We start from the raw sequence: 11,582 nt of genomic DNA on the forward strand, positions 1-11,582 counted from the left end.
ATACAAAGTTTGGTTCCTTTGATATTTTTAGGAGACTACATTTTAAGCATCTATGATTTCTTTGATACGCTTGGGGTATAAATGTGTGCAGTCTAAGAAACCAGATTTACTAAATATTTGGTTTCTTTGTCTTTTTTTTGTTTTTTTATTAAATTTTAAATGCCTGTAATAACCAATAAATTATTGGCAGATAATATATTTTCAAATTCAATGGTACCTGTTAGATTCCATCCAATATCCAAATTGGCTCAATGGTATAATAATAATCCATCAACTCTATATATATGCATAAAAATTCTCCAAACCGACCAATGTACCAACTTTTTGTTCTCCAAAGCAATAAATTAAATAAAACTATTGTAACATAACATTCTCCAAACTCCAATCACAAGTTCAAATCCAAAGTACTTCAAAATGTATTAACTTGCTACGAGATTCCCAAAACATTTGTTAGAAAGTTTCAATATGCACTAGCTACAAAAATTATGCATGATCAACGTCCAAAAGATCATTTTCTACGTCTTCGTCAATCTGATAAACGATATATAACTTGTTTTTTCTTGAAAAAATATGTAACAAGAGTATCCAGTGTCTCGGTAATCTTCGCTTGAGAATAAGTGACAGGAACTTGAGGAAAGTACTACATACAAGACATAAAAATGATTAGAATAGGTATATGTTAAAATATATAAATTAATCAAGTACATGCAAAGTACAATTCTCCACGAAAAAACTACTAATCAAGTACAATTGAATTTCTATAGTTCTATGTAGACCCATGGATGACCATTAATTTTATTGACTCAAGAAACAACCTGGAACAGGTTAGTAGAGGAAAAAAGAGGAAAACAGGAGAAGAATGTTACAAAATTAGTGTCTGTTGTGTGGGAAAACGCTCCTCCTCTAGGTGGGTTTCTCTGGTTATGGATGCTTCATGCAAGAGAGGTAAGAAAAAGGGTGCAATGGTAGGATGGGAAGCTGCAGTTTCCTAGGCAGGAGATAGTAATGATAGTCTATAGTTGAGGGGTGCTAAGCGTATCTTTGCTGAAGATGCATTACCGGCCGAGTGTTATGCTATTTGGTGGGGGCTGTGTAAAGCAGTTATCAGTTTTAGGAATGTCATTATAAAGTCTGATTGCAAGAATGCAGTGGATGCTCTCATTAATCTGGCGCGTTCAAACTATATTATTGCTCCTGTAGTTAAGCAGAACCGTTCTCTGGCCATAAGCCTTGATTATGTAGTTTGTATCAATGTGGGTAGAGATATAGTTGCTAAGGCCCATATTCTTGCTAATCAAGCTCAAAAAGGTCCTTAGGTGCTGTGTGTCTGTGTGTTTGTTGTGTTTGCTGTCAAAAAAAAGATTAGTAGAGGAAAACAGGAGAAGAATGAGGGTGCTAAGGAAAAACATAATTATGAACATTACCCTGGGTTCTGGTTGTTATCGCGGAGTATGCAGGTAATAGGAAATAGTAGCACCTGCACTACACATATGGATATCTCGTGTTAGTGGTTAGAAAAGGGGAGGGGGGAGTGAAATGAACCCACCAACCCACCTGCATTCCATACCTACGTGAGAATGAGAAGACAGAAGCAGCAAGTAGACAACGGAGGGACAACCGCCTTGGCATTGTGCAACACCAATTAAACGAAACAACCCTTAAAGAGCTTTGTCCTGTTGCAATTATGCTTTTGTCTTGTTACTTTTTATTAATTACTTTTCTCTTTGTCAATTGTGTAATTAAAAGGGGAGGGAGAACAATATGAGGTTATCTTAAGGTTACTAGAATCAACAATGACAGCAACTAAAGACTCCTCTCCCCCGGGGAAGAATTGTATTCCTCACTCTTACCAGGGTTTCTTAGCAAAGTCCAGACTTTTAACATGATCTACAGATATAAAACCACATAGGAATGTTCGCATTAGGGAAGGAGTAAATAGGAGAATCAGACTGTTCAAAGAGGCAATACAAATCTGTCTAAGGGGGTGTTTGGTATGAATTTTGGAAAGAGAATGGAATAGAAACAAATAAGAAGTGGAAAGGGTAATGTTAACTATTATCATTATTGTTCGTTTGGTATATCCTAGGAAAGAAATCGCTTATGTACGTTTCCCTTACTTGATGTTTGTTAAGTATTTAAGTAATAAGGTAAGAAATCTCTTATGTAGTGTATGGTACATCTATATATGTACAACATGAAATAAGAAAGCTAGTATAAATCATTATAAAATAACATAAAAAAATAAAATCCCATCAGTCATAATAATTATTAAAATCAAGAGAAGAGAAGGTATAAACAACAGTAGCAGTTATGCAACAGAAATTTCTCCAATTCTCATTAGCAATCTGGTAATCATTGCAACAGAAAACAACAATCTGCATAAGGTATAACAGCAACAATATCAAAAATTCATGTGGAGAAGCAGAAGATATAACAACAATAATAGCAAAATCAATCTGTAGAGAATAGAGTTGCAAACAGTATTGTAAGCAACACTAAAATCCAGAGAAAATTAGTGCAATAAATTTAATTAAACTATTCAACAAGAAATCCTAAAAGGCTGTGGAGGTTGACTATGATGAAATTAAATAATGTAATTGAATAAAAACAATTGGTCTGCTTCCAAAAACGAGGTCCAATTAATCGCCAAAATCCAAAAATTATGATTAATTTATCAAATCATAGCTAACAAACTTCTCTAAATGCAGAATTTTTCATAGATTACTAAATAGGCGTTTATATATTATCATCTCTACCACCTAATAAATCAAAAAATGAAACGTTTCAATAATCAAAGAAATTGAAAAGAAATAGTCGATAAATGATACTGTTGTGAATGATCCGGCAACGCGAACCCGATGTTATCGGAAAATTGATGAAGATGAATCGGATCACTCGTGAGGTCGAATCGAATTTCAACAGAGTAACCTCAAAGGAGGAGAGGGAGGGGGAGGAGAAGAGAAAGAAGGAGAGGGAGAGAAAAGGAGGCGGGGAACAATTTGTTTGAGGGGAAACGATAACTGTTACCATAGGGTTTAGAGCATAAACAAAATGATGGAATAAATTACCCTCAAATAACGGTAACAGTTGCCAATACTCCATACCAAACAACTTATAACGTAAATGGTTATTTGATTTTGTTTCCAGCTCTAAATTTTTTCATAACAAACATACCCTAAGTGTAATACCCCGAATTTTTAAAACTTGATTAATTATGCTTAAGTATTTTTATTTAGTTTAAAATCGTTTTAAATCCTAAATTCGAACTTTATTTTAATTAACAAAGTTTTATTTCGCTTGAATTTTTAATATTGTTACACGAATTACTATTTTTAGATTTTATAATTTAATTTCATATTTACGAGCTTAATCTTAATATTTTCGGATTTTAAATAATTTCGAAACGTTCTTATCTTTATTCGAAAACTAAACTTATCTTACAAAAGTTTTACGATTTATTTTTCAAGATTATATTAATCTCGTATTTTCGAGAATAATTACGTTTTAAATACTTCGTACGTTTTCGTTAACGATTTATTCGGAAAATAAATTCAATTACTTGCACGTTATAAATATTATTTTCGGAAATTAATTTAGTAATTAAATTCTGAAATTTTCCCCAAAATTACTAAAATGCCCTTGCAACACAAAAGTCAGTTTTCTTCCCTCTTCTTCTTCCTCACGTCACTTTGGCCATGGAAGTCAAAACCTTCACTTTCTACTTGTCACCACCTCAAGGCAACTCAATATACTTGTCACCACCACATTGCAATTCAAACCTTACTCATCAAACCTACTTCAATATCTGGAAATCTAGAACTAGAATAGCTCATCTTACTCGTCAATTTCCTTGATTCAATCTCTTCCACTTGTCAATGCAATCAAGCTGAGTTGTTGCATCCATGGAGCCCCATTACAACTATAAATAGCTGCTCAATCAGTCCAAATGCAACACAAAATCAGATTAACAATCAATTTCAATTTTCACCATTGAAATCCATAAAATTTCTCACCTTTACTGTAATTTTAAATTGAACCACCACCACCACTCTTGCCACCTACTGCCGCCACCACTTACCGCCACCACCACCTCCTTATTTCTCTGGCGACCGCAAACAGCCCAGAACCACCACATCTCCCTTCGTCGTCCCTCTCCTCTGCGCCCAACTCCCTCCGCCCCTCTCTTCCACGAAGCCACCCCAATCGACACCGCACCTCCCTGCCACCACCATTACCAGCGTATTGCGCCGCCCAGAACCAGCCACACCGCCCTCCACCTTGCCCGAGCAGCGACGCCAGTGCAGCCACCCCCTCCTCTCCTTCTTCCTTTTCGGCTCTGTTCTTGCTCTCCTCCTTTGGTCGTTTTTTTTTCACAAAGCCAGGAAATCAAATTCTAAAACTTTGACTAATTAAAACCCAAAACAGTTGGGGCTGGCCCAATTCTCACTACTTGGGCTTTGGTAAGATCTTTTTTTTAGTTTCAGAATCTTTTTAAATTTTATTCCTATTTTCAAATAATTCAACCTTTGTTTATATAAATATTAGTAATTAATTGTTATTTCCAGAAAAAAGAATATATTTTACTTCTACTAAAATAAGTTACTAACTTGATTTCAAATGGAATATAATAATATTATATAAAAAAAATTGAGTTATGACTTTATAAACTAAAAATGTTATATTAGAAAATATTAAATTTTACAATATTTATAGTTTTAATATTAATTCAATAACTTAATCTTTTGAAAGAATTCGGACTCGGAGCTCAGAAAGAACGAACCAAGGACAAAGCTTAACGTAGCACGGAATTAAGGTAACGGCTATTGCTAGTACCCGCAATTCCCTTCTAAATGTGTTTATGAAATCATGACAATATGATTGAATTTATGATTTGAATGCTTTGACATGTTTTATTGAATTGCGGGAAATGAATTATGTTTTGATTGAATAATTTATTATAATATGATTTGATGGAATTATTCCTTATTTTATGATTAATTGAATTTCTTATAAAATGATATTATGATTGATTGAATTTCTTATAAAATGTTGTTTATAAGAAACCATGAAAAGAAAGGATGTTTGATCGTATGATCCAAAGGAAATATGTTACTTCAACTGAAGTAAAAGGCTAAAATGTAAAATTAAACGAAACATGATAAATGAAAGTGAAAGACCTAGTCCGTTTGGCAGTATATGTTTGTTCACAGGTTACTATTCTCGGTCATGCATGTACCCATGGGGCATCCGCCCATTGAGCCAAGGCTCTCATGTTTCCGGGCCAAGGCCCCATGTTTAAGGACAGCGGTCCATCGTGGAAGACGTTCCACCATGTCATACTTGCCACGGCTAGCATGTGCACCCTAAAGTTATGAATGAATTAAATAAAGGACTTTATAAAATGTTTTACATTATTCTATTCTCCCTGTGTTATTAAATAAAATGAATTGAAATGAATTTACGTTGCTAGAATAGTTCGTTACTGAGTCTTCGGCTCACCGTTTTTGTTTTTTGTTTTTGGTACTGCGGGGAACGATGGAGACGAGTAGTGGCGAGGAATTTCACTTGAATAATATTCACTTAGTTTATGCTTAATGTTTTAATAGTTAAATTAAAGACTCTTAGTAAGTTATGTATTTTTATTTCGTTAATATAAAGGATTATTATATTAACTTTTGGGATTTAATAGCTTATGATTGATGGTTGTCTCGTAATTCCCAAGAGGGAGTTACGGCAGGTAATGTCCCGACCAAATTAGGTTAATTCTGCTGCTAATTATGCCTTAATAATTGGATTAGAGGTCGGGGCGTTACACTAAGTATGTCAAAGGAGTGGGTAGAAAAGGGTCCCTCCGTCATTATAACAAATTACTCCCTCCGTCCCGGAATACTTGACCTGTTTTCCTTATCGGGCCGTCCCTTAATATTTGACCTGTTTCTAAAAATGGAAATATTCTAACAATATTATATTATTTCTCACTCCACCCCTATTAACCCACCTACCCCCTACTCCATACAAAAAATAATTAAAAATTCAACCCCTACTCTCTCCCAACCCCACCCCTTCACACATTTCCCACTAACTACATTAAAATAATACCCCACTATCAACTACTACCTATTAAATTAAATAAGTCAATTCAAGTCCCTTAAACTCTGTGCCGGTCAAACCGGGTCGAGTATTCCGGGACGGAGGGAGTACAACTATTCATGTCCACCCTTTGTCCGTCACCTTTCTTGAATGAAAGTTTTATTTTTCTTCCCCTCCATCCTTACAACTCTCTTCTCCTTTCGAATTTAGCATTCTTATCGTTTCCTACCGTTCGACACCCGGACCAGCAGAGGTACCCTCCCATTACCCTGCTTTTTGTTTCTCACCCTAATGTAAATGTATCCATACCGCAAGTCTAAAACAGTCAGTGATCAGATACAACATATGGAAAGTACATTTACAGCTAGTTCAAGGATCAATAGGAAAAGCCTACGAACCTCATTGCCTATGTCAGGCAGGTCTGTTCACATCTCTGTATTTGTAAGGATCCATTTTCTTCTTTCGTAAATAACCAGCATGCTCATTTGAATTTAGTACTTGGTACCTTTGAAGAAAGAGAAACAGTGATAAGTTCTTCTTAGTTGTGACAATACAATAAGTTCTTATAAGTTGTGATAACTTTGGGATTAAACAACAGAAATTTTACATTCAACATCCAATTAGTTAAACTCAAAGAAAAAACATAACGTCAGTCTGAAAACGCACTTACTTTTCCAATATTTGCAAGGGTTAATGAAGCTTTCTCAAGAACAAATGTCACGCCTGGTCCTACTCATGCTCCTGCTCCTGCTCCTGCATCTGTATCCTTACAAGTAAGAGACAAAGGAATTCCGCATGGATTAACCTCATCATCTCCATTTTCACTTCATCCACGTTCGGATGACTAAAATTCTATACTGAATTCAACTCCTTTTCGCCAAAATCATCCTCGTCTCCTTTTCTTGTCCATCTGATTAGGAAACCAAAATGGAATAAGTTTGTTCACTTTGTTATCTTATCTTTTAAGTTCAACAACGGTAGTACTTCTTTGGCATTTAAATCCTCAACATTCAAATTCTCTTGTTTCAGAATCAGAGTACACCCTAGCTGGAGAATAAAAATGCTATGTAAAATATACATGTTTTTTCTAACAATGCAACAACTTCATGAGAAAATAAGCCACTTTGTTGGGGCATAACAAGATAAACCAGACTCAGCAGCAGTCCACATACAAATAGCTCATTCTAGTAGTATCACCAAACAAGCATCATTACTGCATTAATCAATCAAAAACAAAATGCAGTTCATTTAAACAGGGTTGAATCCTAATGCTGGCAGAATAGTCTTGAGAATTTTATTCTTAGACCAATATGGCAGAGTTGCCATTTACTTGGTTGCAAATTAGTAAGCAATAATAGGGGGACTGGACCAACCATGTAGCCATTTACTTAGTTGCAAATTAGAAAGCAATAATGGGGGAACTGGACCAACCATGTAACTATCATAGGTAAGCAGCTTCAGGCGCTAAGATAACGATGGTTCAGAACAAGAATAGGAGATTATATCCCATGATGGCATTGCCTCAAGGTTGCTCATCAACAATCTTATAGTTTTTCATATACCCACAACTCGGTGAAATATTCAATCAAGTGAAAATGGAGATATTATTGCTATTAAAGTTTCTTACCCTTTCCACCATTGTTTGCAATCGTTAGAATCAGTGACTCATAATGTAACGTTACAACTTTTCAAGCTTGGAAAACAAAGTTGGACGGAGAATTACCATTTTTAATGTTATTACTACTTTTAACTATGTACTTTTATAGAAATGTTATTCACTATTCTATAATATTTTTAATGTAAAAATAATAATTTATTTATTTGTATTAATAGCTAATAGACTAAAAGAAACAATCACTTTTTCTATCTTCTTCTATTCCCATATACTTGTGCATGCGCTCAAAATAAACATCACACAATACCATGACAATGTCGAAGAGAGTGAGGGGGCTATATAAAGTAAACAATATTTAAACATTTATGAAATTCTAGACAGGTTCATATAGGATTTCACAAAGTTCATTAGGGGACCAACAATTAGACTTCTCTTAAAAGACAACAATACCGAAACTTGAATGTCAAGGTTTTATTTAAAGCTCCCAGCTCAAGTTTTTGGCTTATTATTCTGAAAGCCACCAAACAGTAACAGTAAAATGCATTCAGATATCAGGCCCATAACAAGATCAAAGAGTTCCATCATTTAATTGTTAAGCTTACAACCATACACCATCAAATTTTCATGAAAGGTTTTTGAATATTAATCAGAAAAATTATGATATTATTCCTTACATAATTGGATCAGTTACCTCACAATCTACTTTGTATTTTTCAAAAAGGATCCATGATAGATACACTGTAATTATCAGTTGAAAGGGAAACAAGACAATATTACGGTCAACGCATAGCCAAAATCTCAAAGCTCTTCAATGCAACATGTACAACCATATCTGCAATTGGTTTCCTCTCTCACTTCTACGTAAATAACTTTTCAAAAAATTCCTTCTACATCAGCAAATTCAGGAGCACATCATTAAGAACTAATATGCCTTAACTCAAAGCCCCCTCATCATGTGTACACATCCCATATAATAACTAGAAATACACCAAATATTCCTAACAGGCCCGGCCCTAGGCATAGGCGAGGAGTGCGCCGGCCTAGGGCCCGAGGCCGGAAGGGGCCCTAAAAATATTCTGCATGCCGTTATTATAAAAGTTACGCAATTCATTAACCATATTAAACGCTGGCTCGGTGGTAATTAGCATCTGGTTGTTTTCAGTAAATGCAGGTTCGAATCCCTGCGGCTTTAATTCCACTGCTTTGTTTTTTTTTTACTAAGGCATCTCCCTTTGTGTTTTTTCTCTTTTTCCCTGTCTTTTCCTATTTTAACTAGGGAGTATTTGTTTCTCAAATTAATTCCTTTGATAATTCTTTGTAGTTTTTTTTTTCCCTTTTTTCTATATATGTTTAACAAACTTAAGTCTTTTCATTCCTACTTCCTAGTCTTTCATACTGTAATTTTTTTGAGTTGCTTGACATCTTTAATTCAACAAAATCAAGATCTAACAAAATTATTCAATATATTTTTAAAAATATATATTAACATTTATGAAACTTACTTGTGTTAAGAATCTTGTCCCATAAAGAAGATTAATGTGTCATAATCTTCTTATATAATCTATGATCAATTTCCTATACACATTCAACTCTCCGTGAAATGTATATAAAAGACATAAAATCTCATTTTTGTTTTAACGACATCACATAAATAAGATGAAAGCAAATTTGAATGCATCTGATTTATCTCTACAAAGTATTGTACTTTGTACAAAAATGCACCGTAAAAATGTAAATAGCTTATTATTTTAATGAACTTATTTTTCATGTAGATTTAAAATTTAAAATTCGTATTTATATATAGGGGCCCATAATTATTTTTTTGCCTAGGGCCCACTAAATGTCAGGACCGGCCATGATTCCTAATATACCACTACTTCAATCATAAGATGAGCTGCATTAGCCGGAGGTACTATAATTAATATGATTTGCACATTAAATCAGCTGTCAAGTTATTATCACAAAGATGCAAGATACTTCCAATAAGGCAAAGTAGATTAGGATCTAATTCTAAGGGTCAAGTTGACAGTGATTGTAACAGTCTTTGTGAAGTTGTTAGATATGAAACGTTGATACTTGAATTGCTAAACTCAATATGGATGACAAGAAAACAGCCAACCACACACACAAAGAAAAACACACACGCAAGAAACAAGCTAGATAATTCATTTTTGATTGATTAATGAAGATGGACCAAGGCTTCCAGAGGTAAGTTTATACTTCGTATTTAACATCCAGAACCAATTATACTTGACCCATAACCGGAAACGGATTATACCCGAACCGATTATGGCCGACCCGTAGCCGACTGAAGACCCATTTGACAACCTGACGGTACCTAATGAATCGTGCAAATAGCATATACTACTTGGTATTTCTAAATAAACACTTCCTTCAATCTACATTATGACAGAATTTACCTGTAGTGGGGTTCATAAATGGGGTTCCAGTGGTAGTTTTGAAGATCTTCTTGACATCTTCAAGAAGTGATTTTGTAAGTGCTGGAATTGCAGGTGCACGATAATTCTCGTTGTTTCGATTAAGGTTTATTTGGTTGGGAGGAATTGGAAGAAAAAGAAAAGAAAGGAAAGGTAAATTAAGGTTTCCTGTATTTGGTACAAATAATTATATGGGAAGTGGAAGGAAAGGAAGGGAATTGAAAGCTCCTTTATAAAATTTTCAATTTCCTTTCCTTCCAAAATTGGAGGAATTTGGAAGGAAAGAGAAAATTAAAAGCTGTCAGTTATATTTCATTTCTCTTCCCTTCATTTCTTTCCCTTAAACCAAAGGCAGGAAAATAAAATCTATTTCCCTTCCCTTAAACCAAATAGGGCCTAATTGATATGATGGCAGGTCCTGTAATTGATATTAATTGAATTATTTAGCTGAACCAGATCTTAAAGTAAATGATGCAGCAAAGTTTGAGGCAACGATAATCCTCGTTGTTTCGATTCATGGCTCTATGCCACAATTCAAAATTTCAACCAAATTATCACTCAAACACAAATTTGGAGAGAAAATTGTAAAATTATAATTAGGGAAAAAGGTTGAGAAGCGGTATTACCTAAAATTACAGGAGCTGAAGAACTGGTGGCACAGGTGGTGGTTGTACGGGGTGGTGGAGACGGTGGTTGCGGTAGCGATTGAAGTTCCAATCAAAACACAAAAGTAGAAGAAATTGAGAAGATGGAGAAGCGATGGGGAAGGAGAACTCGTCGGCCCTTCGCCGGCGGTGGTGAATTGCTTGAGATCTGTGAAGGGGTCTTGGACTCTTGGTGAATTGAAGTTAGGATTATTTGAATGAGGAGCCTAATGTTCATGGGTTTACAAATTAAAGAAAATAAAAAGAAAATTGAAGATAAACTTGAGATAGTGGGTTTAGGAAGAAGTTACATTCTTTCCTAAGACTATGCGGTTAAACGATTCGGCGGGAATCCAAAAGGCCCAAAAAAAATCACAACCTTAATTAATTAAAAATAAAAATGATAATCTTTAATAATATATGAGTAAGAAACTGGTTTTGAAAGATCTTCGGTTTCTTTGATTTTTCTTAAATATACTATTATCTAAGAAACCATATATTTCGAGTATAAGGTTTCTTATACTTTTTACTAAGAAATCACACTTCTAAGATAATTGGTTTCTTTATCTAAGAAACCTAATAAATGGCTTATGTGGTGCCCTAGCAATGGTTCCTTAGTCCATTTTTGTAGTAGTGTGGTTAGACTTTCAAGTTGAGGATGATAAACCTATTATTGACCAGATTCATGCCTATGAGAATATTTGCATTGCTATGGCTGCCGAGGGTTTGAATATTTGTGATATAACTCTTGTTATTGTTTTAATTGAGAAACTGCCACCCTCGTGGAAAGATTTT

The 11,582-nt window shown here is 34.6% G+C and overlaps 1 long non-coding RNA gene across 6 annotated transcripts; it reads right to left on the reverse strand.

The window, feature by feature from the left end:
- Nucleotides 1-312: 312 nt before the first annotated feature.
- Nucleotides 313-11,251, reverse strand: LOC110798647 (uncharacterized). Of its 6 annotated transcripts, none has more exons than XR_008922495.1 (5): nucleotides 10,770-11,251; nucleotides 10,126-10,561; nucleotides 6,761-6,849; nucleotides 1,425-6,595; nucleotides 313-640 (listed from the first exon to the last, which is right to left on the reverse strand). It is a non-coding gene; the product is annotated as an uncharacterized lncRNA (long non-coding RNA). The 6 variants fall into 6 exon arrangements; XR_008922492.1 differs by having other exon boundaries at nucleotides 6,761-7,000; nucleotides 10,770-11,250; XR_008922494.1 differs by lacking the exon at nucleotides 10,126-10,561 and having other exon boundaries at nucleotides 1,425-2,375; nucleotides 6,489-6,595; nucleotides 6,761-7,000; nucleotides 10,770-11,227.
- Nucleotides 11,252-11,582: the final 331 nt, after the last annotated feature.

The sequence above is a fragment of the Spinacia oleracea genome, chromosome 6, assembly GCF_020520425.1.
Source record: "Spinacia oleracea cultivar Varoflay chromosome 6, BTI_SOV_V1, whole genome shotgun sequence".
Classification (NCBI taxonomy): Eukaryota; Viridiplantae; Streptophyta; class Magnoliopsida; order Caryophyllales; family Amaranthaceae; genus Spinacia; species Spinacia oleracea.